The sequence below is a fragment of the Pan paniscus genome, chromosome 9 (assembly GCF_029289425.2).
Source record: "Pan paniscus chromosome 9, NHGRI_mPanPan1-v2.0_pri, whole genome shotgun sequence".
NCBI lineage: Eukaryota > Metazoa > Chordata > Mammalia > Primates > Hominidae > Pan > Pan paniscus.
In genome coordinates, this window is record NC_073258.2 from 23,565,673 (window position 1) to 23,579,683 (window position 14,011).

Here is a 14,011-nt window from a genome sequence, read left to right on the forward strand (position 1 = left end):
TTGCTGTGGCTTTTGTCTTTTATGTTAGAAGCCTCCCTCAAATGTTTAACCTGGCTTTCCACTCATACTTAAGAGCTCTGCAATAAAACACTAATCGAAAGCTCTGTGCAACTGGAGATGCGATTGTTAATGATTAAATTCATTGTGGGGTAAAGGCGAGCCATTCATTCTCTCAGGAAACACCTGATTGTCAATTTCTTTAAGTATTTTTAGTTTGTTTGTTTCCTTAGAAAATATTCTTCAAAATTCCTGCCCAGGCAATAAAAGCCATCTTTCAGCTTTCTGGTTGCCATATAAACTTTCACTGATTTCCCGGTATTCAATACGGAATCTGCATTCAGTTGTGTGTGGTGTTCCATAGTGCAGAAAATAAATCTCCCATCTTTTTCTAGGCTGGTGGAGAGGCAGTCATCTAACTGGGCAGAACGGGAAGAGGAACGAGGTGTATACCTAGTTTTTAAGGAGACTTTCATCCCATATTTAGCTGCCATTGTCAGAAGTATCTGGTGGTGTTAATTCCTGAGACTCTTAAATCCCATGGTGCAAAACAAATTGTTTCTTGGCTTTTCTCACTGAGTGTTTGAATTCAGCTTTTTCAGATCTGAGAAAGCAGTCATCACTCCTTCATCTGCTTCTAAGTTTTCAAAATTTTGTTGAGTTACAATTCTCACAGCCTTTATAGGTATATAATCCTTAAAAAATGGAAAAAAGCTCTTAAATATGTAACTTTAATGAAATTTCAAGAAGGAGCAGATGAAATTATGTGCATTTAGCCAACCATGTTTATTTGGAAACTTGTTTATAGAGAATTTTTTTGTTTTGCCTAATTACCAGCTTCTCTGTTAGATGTCTGAAAGTCTACAATGGGGTGTGTGTGTGTGTGTGTGTGTGTGTGTGTGTGTGTGTGTTTGTGTGTCTGTCTGTCTCATCCTTCCCTCCTCAGGAATAGGGGTGGGAGGGGGAATGTAGCACATAGAGACATATAAAAGCACAGGAGAAGAAAAGCAGCATGATATAGGGAAAAAGAGCACAGGCTTAGGAGGAAGAGACCGAGATTGAATCTTCTGCTGACTTTGAGTTATTAATCTTTTTGGCTTCTCACTTTCCTTATCTATGAAGTGATTAGAATAACAGCTGTCTTGTAGTTGCATTTTGCAGATGGAGATAAAGTGTCATCCTGCACAAGCCTTGAATATGGTGCCCAGTGGAGGCCATGTTGTATCTGGAATGAAGGGAGAACATTTGCCAGCAGGAGATGGGAAGGCTGGAGGGAATCTTTTTGAGAATATTTTCAGATATGTATAATTTGTACAATTATATCTACTTTGTAATATTGACCAGGGCTAAACTACTTGGCTAAAATATCTGGCTTCTGAAAGCCCCCCTAATTTCTAGATCTTTTAGTTATTATAATAACCTTACTATAGGAACTGGGTCACAGTGGTTTAACAAATGTGGAGTGTACCTTATAGCACACTATGAATTTGGGGCTAATTGAAATAGAGACTTTTGGGGAAAACTCAGTGTATGGTTGCCTGAGCTGGTGACAACAGTTGTGGAGTGTGTGTGTGTGTGTGTGTGTGTGTGTGTGCGTGTGTTGAACTAAAACAGATACTTTTACCAGAGAGCACTTCATTGACTCATGTATCCTTTCATTATTAGCACAAAGAGATTCTCTTGCTTTATCCTATTTAAAAAGAAAGCCTCCAAAATAGAGAGCAGTTGAAGAAAAATAATAATAAAACATATGAATAGTTCTTGGAAGGACACAATCCCCCTAGATAGGGAGAAAGATAATTTAGAGTGGCATAGTAAAGGCCTTAGGTAATAGAAAAGTATTTAATAGAGTTGTTCATGTGGCTGTAATGTTTAGTTAGAAGGGAAGATAAAAGATAAGCTGTTTCCAATTTCTAATTTACCTGTAATCTTGAGTCTTCACCTGTCATCTTTTCAAGAAAGGCTAACTTTTGCTGCTTAAACATCACTTTCGTGAGTAGACTATAAACACCTCTATTTCAGCCAAAAACCAAAAAAATTGAGCATGAATAATGTGAACTATTCACCCCCTCCTTAATACTTTCTTTGCAAAGGAAGATGTTTTTCTTTTACTAACTAAAAACTATATTCAGAAGGCTCTTCTTAGTGTAAAAATAGGGGTATCACTTCCTCAAACACGGGCTGCAGTGGATTTGGTATTATATAATGTGTATTCTCTTTTGGAAAACAGCAAGGACATTTCTAGAATCCTTTAAATCTGGCTCTCCACAGTTTTCTGCCATCTGTCAGCTCTTCTGTGGTTATTAAATAGTGATGGCATGACAGGTGAGAAATTGCATTAATTGTGCAATAGAGAAAATGGAACAAATTAAGTATCTCTGTATTGATTCTTTTTAGAAAAAAAAGTAAATAAAACAATGTTTATAATCATTGGTTCTCTAGGACAACATCCAATAAGTCTCAAGAGCTTTCTTGAAGAGTATGTGTGTCTGTGTGCATGTTTTAAAGTTTCTGTTTGCATTAAGGCAAATCTTTGGTATAAAATAGTCTTGGGTTCTTAAAACTTTACTGTCTCTCTTTTCTGAAGTTCATATTTTCCTTTTTAAGGTAGTATCTTTCCGAGCCTTGTATTTTTATTTCAGAAATTCTTTAATGTCTGTGTACCACCCTAAGGGTATTCTACAAATTCTTAGTTTTTCACTCAAGGCCCTCTACCCTCTGACCCCAATTTACTTTCCCTATTTTTTGGTCAATATTTTTCTACATAAATCGTTCCTTTCAGCCAAACAGGAATGCTTAGTGTACCCCACAGACCTTTCAGTTTTGCCTCTGTGTCAAAAATCCTCTCCCTTCCTCTGCACTTACCTGCTACTAGCCCCTCCTTAAGATTGGATGATTCCCTAACCCTCCTAGTCCAGATACGCAGTCAGTTCATCTATGCACTTCCACAACCCAGTGAGGTCACTCCGGAACCATTTAGCATGAACTGGCAGTTCACGTTCCATTTATGTATGTTTTTTTTTTAACTCTGCTTAGAATGTAACCTCTGTGAAGGCAGTAGGTTTTATATTTGTTTCATAGTATTTTTTTCCCTGACATTAAAAGGTTCACTTGTGTGTTGCTTGTCTGTCCATCAATCATCTATCTACCTATTTTTACTCTCTGCTATTTGTTCCCACTTGAATATAAGCTCCAAAAGATATCAGGAACCTTGCACAGGCTACAGAGGTTGCACATGGCAGACATTTGGCTCTGCAGCTCATGCTTTTAACCAGTAATCTACGTGGGCCCATGAAGCTTATCAATGACTCCATCATTGCCATTTCTAACTTTACTTACCTTTCAACAGGATTTTGACACGTTGACCCTTTATCCTTTGAATGTTGCACTTCTCTTGGCTTCTGTGACACCCTTCTCTCTCTCTTTTTCTACATTCCAGCTAATTATCTTGTCATCTTCTTTTGACAGTTTAAATATTGGTGGTCCCCGGTTTTGTCATCATCATTTTTCTGTGCTTTCTCTACAGTCCTCTTCCTAGCCTAGTCCTCTTAATCTTAGTGGCGTGACACATTACAGGATCACGATCAGTTATAGCACGTGTCAAAACTACTCACTCATAAGAATTGTTATAAGCATTTGTGAAAAATTTAAGTTTTTAATTAATTAGACTCACCTCAAATTTACCATTATAAGAATTTCACACTTATGCATTTATTTTTCGATAGCGTGTACCTACTTGTGTGTGAAAACATGGAATTAGAGTTAGCTGTAAGTGAATTTCTCATAATTCTTAGCCTATTTTATATTTGCTGAAAACATCCATGAACTATGATTATTGATGTGTCATTAAGAGTTATAACAATTTTGAAATATTATAGTCTATAAACTGTGGATTTATAGTTATGTTTCTTTTCTTGATTTATCCATGGGCACATTTTTAATAACAAAGAGAGATGAAGAAAATGTATATGCATCTACATCCTCATGGTATAGAAATGAGAATGAGGCTGTCCTTACAGTCTCCAAATCAAAGACAAAGTGATCATTCAAATAGTGTGCAATAATGTTACTTATAATAATATCATGAATAAATAGAAATACTACTCACTATACTTTTTAATGATAAAATGATAATTTAAAAATTACTAGTAATACATTTTTATTTCCTTGTATTACCTGTGGGGGTTTGAATTTAGTCTTCAAAATACAGTTCAAAATAGTTTTTATGTTAGATTAACCATATATGCATTTTTTTCTCTCCAAGAAATGACATTTTAAGATAATTAAATATATGATTTTACTGATCCTTTGGTAGTAAAATGCTTTTGCGAGTATGATCTATAAAAAGTTTGGGAGTTCTTTGCTTTATTTGGCCAACTACTTTTGTTTGTAAGTGTGTGTGTTTGGTTTTCATTACAGTCTGAGTATGTTCCTGGGAGTGTGTCTCATATGAATGTCATTCTCATCTGTCATAGCAGAAGAAAAGTTGAAAACCTCTGCTCTAGGCTATTTTATATACTCTTTTGTATTTAACTCTTGCCCATATGTTGATGACTCTTGAATCAATATCATCACCCACAATAACTTATCCAGGGCTGCAGTCATTTATTAAGCCACCTACTGGGCATCTTTATGTGGATGTCCTACCAGTTTCTGACTTAAAGTTTATTTTATCTGATATAAATGTAGCTCCTCCTGCTCTGTTTTGGTTTTCATTTGCATGAAATGATTTTCTCCATTCCTTCACTTTCAGTAAATGTGTGTCATTATAGGTGAAGTGAGTTTCTCAGACAGCATATAGTTAGGTCTTGTTTTTAATCTATTTAGCCATCCTTTGTCTTTTAGTTAGAAAATTTAGTGAAGTTAGGTCACAGGGAAAACTGCTGCCCCCCAAACTGGAAAGACAGACAGGCAGAAACAAAGAACTTAAGGAAGAAAAACTCCAAACTGAAACTTGTGTGGGAACCAGGACCAGGGTAGGGAAACCTGAAATATAACTGATTAATTGCTTTAGGCTTATAGACTAATGTGAGTGTTTAAAATTCCATACGGTCAGAGGATAGCGATAGAGAGGCCCTCACACTTTTGTGAGCTTTACATCCAGGAGCTTGACCAGCTTCTAAGAATGAAAAATTCGCTTATGCTTCTGGCAGGAGGAGGAGAGAAGAAACCATGTGGACATATGCCAGAGCATTCTGTTCTTAACAAAACCTGCCTTTAAGAGGAACTATTTTATTTAGCACAGCCTGAATTGTAGGGGTTTTTATCAGAGCCTACCCAATCTAGGGGAAAGGAAATACCCAACTCCAGCCACCTCCTAGCCTTCCACATGGGGGAAGAAAAATTCACAACTCCAGCCCACTCTAACCATCCTGTCCCACCTGAGTTTTGTGCGGTGGAGACGGAGAAGCACTTGTGAAATTCATAGTTCAGAGGCACAGTCTTAATGAAAGAATGAGACCTAATCGTATAGAATGCTAACCCCTCAACAACTTCCCACCACATTACAAAAGGTCTGTTCATTACAGTCCCTTTTACATAATACATCATGTCATGTCTGGTTATCAAGAAAAAATGGCAAGGGATACTGAAAGGAGAAAGCACAGTTTTAAAACATAGAGCAAGTATAAAAACCAGACTCAGATGTGGCAGGAATATTGGGAGTAGACCTGGAATTTAAAACAGGTATGGTTAACATGAAAAGGATTCTAATGGATAAAGTAGACAGAATGTAAGAACAGATGGTCAATGTAATCAGAGAGATGGAAATTCTAAGAAAGGATTGAAAAGAAATGCTACAGAAGAAAAAATCTGTAGCAGACATGAACAATGCCTTTTTTGTGCTAATTAGTAAACTTTACATGGCTGAGGAAAAAAAATCTCTGAGCTTGAAGATATATTAATGGAAACTTCTAAAATGGAAAAACAAAGAAAAAGAAAACTGAGAAACAAAACAAAAAGCCAAAGAACTGTGGGACTACCGTAGAATGTGTAAATGCATATAGTGGGAATATCAGAAGAAGAAAGCAAAAAGAAACAAAAGGAATATGGGAAGCAATAATGACTGAGAATTTTCTAAAATTAATGTCCGACAACAAACCATGTATTCAGGAAGCTCAGAGAAAACCAAGCAGGATAAATGCCAAATTGCCAAATCCCTCTCTCTCTCTCTATCTCTCTCCCTCTCCCTCTCTCTCTCTCTCTCTCTCTCTCTCTCTCTCTCTCTCTCTCTCACACACACACACACAGAGAGACATATCCTATTCGAACTGCAGAAAACCAAAGATAAAAATTCTTGAAGAAATTCAGGAGAAAAAAAAATTCTTACCTAGAAGACCAAAGAGAATTACCACTGATTTCTTAGAAATCATGCAAACAAGAAGAGAAAGGTATGAAATATGTAAGTGTTGAGGGAAAAAAAGCAACTTAGAATGCTGCACCCAGTGAAATTATCCTTCAAAAGTAGAGGAGACACAAAGCCATTTTCAGACAACAAAAATTGAGGTTTTTGTGCCAAGTAGACCTACCTTACAAGAAATGTTGAAGGTCTTCATAGAAGAGGAAAATCATATAGTTCAAATCATGGATCTACATAAAGAAAGAAAGAGCATCAGCGAAAGAATTAGCAAAATTAAAATTAAAACTTTTCCCTTATCATTGATTGATCTAACCGATAACAGTTTGTTCAAAATCATAGTAACAGTGTATTCAATTATATACTCTTACATAAAAGCAAAATGAATGACAGCAATGATACAGTGATGGGAGAGAGAATTAGGCTTCTTTTGTTATCATAAGGTTCTTGTACTCTCTATGAAGTAGTATAGTATTATCTAAGGGTATGCTGGGATTAATTATAAATGTATATTGAAAACTCTGTGGCAATCACTTTTTGTTTAAAAAAAAGTATATTGCAATGCTAAGAAAAAAGAAAAATAGAATACCATAAAATGATTAATGAAAACCTCAAAAAGAAGACAAAGATTGGAAGACTAAAATAGAAGCAAGGACACAGGTAGTGAAAAGAAAGCAGTAATAAATATAGCAGATACTAATTCACTTGTGTCAACAATCAATGGTCTAAATATACCAATTAAAAGATACAGAATATCAGAGTGGATCAAAAGACAAGACCCAACTACGTGCTGTCTACAAAATACCCACTTTATTAAAAAATATACAGATTAAAAGCAAATGGAAGAAGAAATACATATCATGCTAATACCAAAATGAAATCAGAATAGCTATATTAATTTCTGACACAACAGACTTCAAAGCAAGAAAAATTATCAGGGATAAATGGGCATTACATAATTTTAAAAGGGTTAATTCTCCAAAAAGATATACACAATCCTTTTTGTGTATGTGCCTAACATGCGAACCTCAAAATACATGAGTAAAAACTGACCAAACTAGAAAGAGAAACAGATGAATTCACTAGTATAGTTTGACAATTAGACACTCCTCTTTCTGAAATAAACAGAGTCTGCTGGCAGAAAATTCTTAAGGACATAGCAATAATACCACATTAATCAACTGGATATAATTGACATCTATTAACTACATCATTCAGTGACAGCACAACACACATTCTTCTCAAGCTCACGTGGAACATTCATCAAAATAAACCATGTTCTGGGTCATAAAGCAGACCTTAGCACATTTAAAAGAACAGAAATTATCATACAATATCTGCATTCATGCCACAATAGAATTAAAATAGAAATCAATAACAGCTGGAGAACTCCAAAATTATTGGGGATTAAACAACACACTTTTAAGTAACCTATGGGTCAAAACAGAAATCTCAAAAGAAATTAAAAATATTTTACACTAAATAAAAATAAGATACAATTTTTCAAAATTTGCAGGGAAGGCTGTGCTTAGCTTTGAATGCACATATTAGAACAAAAGAAAGATCGGAGAGTAATGATCCAAGCTTCCACCTTAGGAAACTAGAAAAAAAATTAGATCCAAAATAAGCAGGAGAAAACATATAATAAAAATTAGTGCCCAAATCAATGAAATTGAAAACAGGAAATCAATAGAGAAAATTAACAAAAATAAAATCTAGTTCTTTGAAAAGATCAACAAAATTGATGAACCTCCAGTCAGGCTAAGACAAAAAAGAAGGAAGACAAATCACTAATATCAGTAATGAAAAAGAGGATATCACTGTAGTCTCATGGACATTAAAATGTTATACAGCAATATTATGAACAACTTTCTATGCCCAAAATTTGATAACCTATGTAAAATGAACCAATTTCTTGAAAGATAATTCTCACAAAAGAAGACATAGATTATCTGAATGGGCCTATATCTATTACAGAAATTGAACCAATAATTAATAGCATTTTCAAACAGAAGCACCAGGCCCAGATGTGTTCACTGGTGAATTCTACGAAACATTTGTGGGAGAAATTATACAAATTCTCCACAATCTCTTCCAGAATACAGAAGCAGTGGGAATACTTCCAAATTCTTTGTGAGGCCAACATTACTCTAATACTAAAACCAGACAAAAACATCACAAGAAAAGAAAACTATAGCCCAGTATTTCTCATGAACATAGATGCAAAAATTCTCAACAAAATATTAGTGAATTGACTCCGACAGTTATTTAAAAAAATACACCATAACCACGTGGTGTATATTATCCCAGGTAAGGCAAGACTGGTTCAACATTTGAAAATCATTTGAATTGATGTGTTCAGCACATCAAAAGTCTGAAGAAGAAAAATCACATGATCATAACAATAGATGCAGAAAAAGCATTTGACGGTGTGGAGCCAAGATGGCCGAATAGGAACAGCTCCAGTCTACAGTTCCCAGCATGAGCGATGCAGAAGATGGGTGATTTCTGCATTTCCAACTGAGGTACCAGGTTCATCTCACTGGGGAGTGTCGGAAAGTGGGTGCAGGACAGTGGGTGCAGTGGACCGAGCATGAGCCGAAGCAGGGCGAGGCATTGCCTCACCCAGGAAGTGCAAAGGGTCAGGGAATTCCCTTTCCTAGTCAAAGAAAGGGGTGACAGACAGCACCTGGAAAATCAGGTCACTCCCACCCTAATACTGCACTTTTCCAACAGTCTTAGCAAACGGCACACCAGGAGATTATATCCCACGCCTGGCTCGGAGGGTCCTATGCCCACGGAGTCTCACTCATTGCTGGCACAGCAGTCTGAGATCAAACTGCAAGGCAGCAGTGAGGCCGGGGGAGGGGCGCCCGCCATTGCCGAGGCTTGAGTAGGTAAACAAAGCGGCTGGGAAGCTCGAACTGGGTGGAGCCCACCGCAGCTCAAGGAGGCCTGCCTGCCTCTGTAGACTCTACTTCTGGGGGCAGGGCACAGCCAAACAAAAGTCAGCAGAATCCTCTGCAGACTTAAATGTCCCTGTCTGACAGCCTTGAAGAGAGTAGTGGTTCTCCCAACACACAGCTGGACATCTGAGAATGGACAGACTGCCTCCTCAAGTGGGTCTCTGACACCTGAGTAGCCTAACTGGGAGGCACCCCACAGTAGGGGCAGACTGACACCTCACACGGCCTGGTACTCCTCTCAGACAAAACTTCCAGAGGAATGATCAGGCAGCAACATCTGCTGTTCACCAATATCTGCTGTTCTGCAGCCTCCGCTGCTGATACTCAGGCAAACAGGGCCTGGAGGGGACCTCCAGCAAACTACAACAGACCTGCAGCTGAGGATCCTGACTGTTAGAAGGAAAACTAACAAACAGAAAGGACATCCACACCAAAAACCCATCCGTACGTCACCATCATCAAAGACCAAAGGTAGATAAAACCACAAAGATGGGGAAAAAACAGAGCAGAAAAACTGGAAACTCTAAAAATCAGAGCGCCTCTTCTCCTCCAAAGGAACACAGCTCCTCACCAGCAACAGAACAAAGCTGGACGGAGAATGACTTTGACGAGTTGAGAGAAGAAGGCTTCAGACGATCAAACTACTCTGAGCTACAGGAGGAAGTTCGAACCCATGGCAAAGAAGTTAAAAATCTTGAAAAAAAATTAGACGAATGGCTAACTAGAATAACCAATGCAGAGAAGTCCTTAAAGGACCTGATGGAGCTGAAAACCAAGGCATGAGAGCTACATGATGAATGCACAAGCCTCAGTAGCCGATTCAATCAACTGCAAGAAAGGGTATCAGTGATGGAAGATGAGATAAATGAAATGAAGCGAGAAGAGAAGTTTAAAGAAAAAAGAATAAAAAGAAACGAACAAAGCCTCCAAGAAATATGGGACTATGTGAAAAGACCAAATCTACTTCTGATTGGTGTATCCGAAAGTGACACAGAGAAAGGAACCAAGTTGGAAAACACTTTGCAGGATATTATCCAGGAGAACTTCCCCAATCTAGCAAGGCAGGCCAACATTCAAATTCAGGAAAGACAGAGAACACCACAAAGATACTCGTCGAGAAGAGCAACTCCAAGACACACAATTGTCAGATTCACCAAAGTTGAAATGAAGGAAAAAATGTTAAGGGCAGCCAGAGAGAAAGGTCGGGTTACCCACAAAGGGAAACCCATCAGACTAACAGCTGATCTCTCGGCAGAAACTCTACAAGCCAGAGGAGAGTGGGGCCAATATTCAACATTCTTAAAGAAAAGAATTTTCAACCCAGAATTTCATATCCAGCCAAACTAAGCTTCATAAGTGAAGGAGAAATAAAATCCTTTACAGACAAGCAAATGCTGAGAGATTTTGTCACCACCAGGCCTGCCCTGAAAGAGCTCCTGAAGGAAGCACTAAACATAGAAAGGAACAACCAGTACCAGCCACTGCAAAAACATGCCAAATTGTAAAGACTATCGAGGCTAGGAAGAAACTGCATCAACTAACGAGCAAAATAACCAGCTAACATCATAATGACAGGATCAAATTCACACATAACGATATTAACCTTAAATGTAAATGGACTAAATGCTCCAATTAAAAGACTCAGACTGGCAAACTGGATAAAGAGTCAAGACCCATCAGTGTGCTGTATTCAGGAAACCCATCTCACGTGCAGAGACACACATAGGCTCAAAATAAAGGGATGGAGGAAGATCTACCAAGCAAATGGAAAACAAAAAAAAAGCAGGGGTTGCAATCCTAGTCTCTGATAAAACAGACTTTAAACCAAGAAAGATCAAAAGAGACATGTCCATTACATAATGGTAAAAGGATCAATTCAACAAGAAGAGCTAACTATCCTAAATATATATGCACCCAATACAGGAGCACCCAGATTCACAAAGCAAGTCCTTAGAGACCTACAAAGAGACTTAGACTCCCACACAATAACAATGGGAGACTTTAACACCCCACTGTCAACATTAGACAGATCAACAAGACAGAAAATTAACAAGGATATCCAGGAATTGAACTCAGCTCTGCACCAAGCGGACCTAATAGACATCTACAGAACTTTCCACCCCAAATCAACAGAATATACATTCGTCTCAGCACCACAGTGCACTTATTCCAAAATTGACCACTTAGTTGGAAGTAAAGCACTCCTCAGCGAATGTAAAAGAACAAAAATTATAACAAACTGTCTCTCAGGCCGCAGTGCAATCAAACTAGAACTCAGGATTAAGAAACTCACTCAAGACCGCTCAACTACAAGGAAACTGAACAACCTGTTCCTGAATGACTACTGGGTACGTGACGAAATGAAGGCAGAAATAAAGATGTTCTTGGAAACCAATGAGAACAAAGACACAACATACCAGAATCTCTGGGACACATTCAAAGCAGTTTGGAGAGGGAAATTTATAGCACTAAATGCCCACAAGAGAAAGCAGGAAAGATCTAAAATTGACACCCTAACATCACAATTAAAAGAACTAGAGAAGCAAGAGCAAACACATTCAAAAGCTAGCAGAAGGCAAGAAATAACTAAGATCAGAGCAGAACTGAAGGAGATGGACACACAAAAAAACCCTTCAAAAAATCAATGAATCCAGGAGCTGGTTTTTTGAAAAGATCAACAAAATTCATAGACTGCTAGCAGACTAATAAAGAAGAAAAGAGAGAAGAATCAAATAGACGCAATAAAAAATGATAAAGGGGATATCACCACCGAACCCACAGAAATACAAACTACCATCAGAGAATGCTATAAACACCTCTACGCAAATAAACTAGAAAATCTAGAAGAAATGGATAAATTCCTAGACACATACACCCTCCTGAGACTAAACAAGGAAGAAATTGAATCTCTGAATAGACCAATAACAGGCTCTGAAATTGAGGCAATAATTAATAGCTTACCAACCAAAAAAAGTCCAGGACCAGATGGATTCACAGCCGAATTCTACCAGAGGTACAAGGAGGAGCTGGTACCATTCCTTCTGAAACTGTTCCAATCAATAGAAAAAGAGGGAATCCTCCCTAGCTCATTTTATGAGGCCAGCATCATCCTGATACCAAAGTCTGGCAGAGACACAACCAAAAAAGAGAATTTTAGACCAATATCCCTGATGAACATCAATGCAAAAATCCTCAATAAAATACTGGCAAACCAAATCCAGCAGCACATCAAGAAGCTTATTCAATATGATCAAGTGGGCTTCATCTCTGGGATGCAAGGCTGGTTCAACATACGCAAATCAATAAATGTAATCCAGCATATAAACAGAACCAATGACAAAAACCATATGATTATCTCAGTAGATGCAGAAAAGGCCTTTGACAAAATTCAACAACGCTTCATCCTAGAAACTCTCAATAAATTATGTATTGATTGGACATATCTCAAAATAATAAGAGCTATCTATGACAAATCCACAGCCGATATCATACTGAATAGGCAAAAACTGGAAGCATTCCCTTTGAAAACTGGCACAAGACAGGGATGCCGTCTCTCACCACTCCTATTCAACATAGTATTGGAAGTTCTGGCCAGGGCAATCAGGCAGGAGAAGGAAATAAAGGGTATTCAATTAGGAAAAGAGGAAGTCAAATTGTCCCTGTTTGCAGATGACATGATTGTATATTTAGAAAACCCCATCGTCTCAATCCAAAATCTCCTTAAGCTGATAGGCAACTTCAGCAAAGTCTCAGGACACAAAATCAATGTGCAAAAATGACAAGCATTCTTATACACCAATAACAGACAGAGAGCCAAATCATGAGTGAACTCCCATTCACAATTGCTTCAAAGAGAATAAAATACCTAGGAATCCAACTTGCAAGGGACGTGAAGGACCTTTTCCAGGAGAACTACAAACCACTGCTCAATGAAATAAAAGAGGATACAAAGAAATGGAAGAACATTCCATGCTCATTGGTAGGAAGAATCAATATCGTGAAAATGGCCATAGTGCCCAAGGTAAGTTATAGATTCAGTGCCATCACCTTCAAGCTACCAATGACTTTCTTCACAGAATTGGAAAAAACTACTTTAAAGTTCATATGGAACCAAAAAAGAGCTTGCATCGCCAAGTCAATCCTAAGCCAAAAGAACAAAGCTGGAGGCATCACGCTATCTGACTTCAAACTATACTACAGGGCTACAGTAACCAAAACAGCATGGTACTGGTACCAAAACAGAGATATAGACCAATGGAACAGAACGGAGCCCTCAGAAATAATGCCACATATCTACAACCATCTGATCTTTGACAAACCTGACAAAAACAAGCAATGGGGAAAGGATTCCCTGTTTAATCAATGGTGCTGGGGAAACTGGCTAGCCATACGGAGAAAGCTGAAACTGGATCCCTTCCTTACATCTTATACAAAAATTAATTCAAGATGGATTAAAGACTTACATGTTAGACCTAAAACCATAAAAACCCTAGAAAAAAACCTAGGCAATACCATTCAGGACATAGGCATGGGCAAGGACTTCATGTCTAAAACACCAAAAGCAATGGCAACAAAAGCCCAAATAGACAAATGGGATCTAATTAAACTAAAGAGCTTCTGCACAGCAAAATAAACTACCATCAGAGTGAACAGGCAACCTACAGAATGGGAGAAAATTTTTGCAATCTACTCA

The 14,011-nt window shown here is 37.8% G+C and overlaps 1 protein-coding gene across 2 annotated transcripts in view; it reads left to right on the plus strand.

The window, feature by feature from the left end:
• NELL1 (neural EGFL like 1) overlaps positions 1-14,011 on the plus strand; it is a 903,683-nt gene that overhangs the window by 591,619 nt on the left and 298,053 nt on the right. The gene's annotated exons all lie outside the window — the stretch shown is intronic.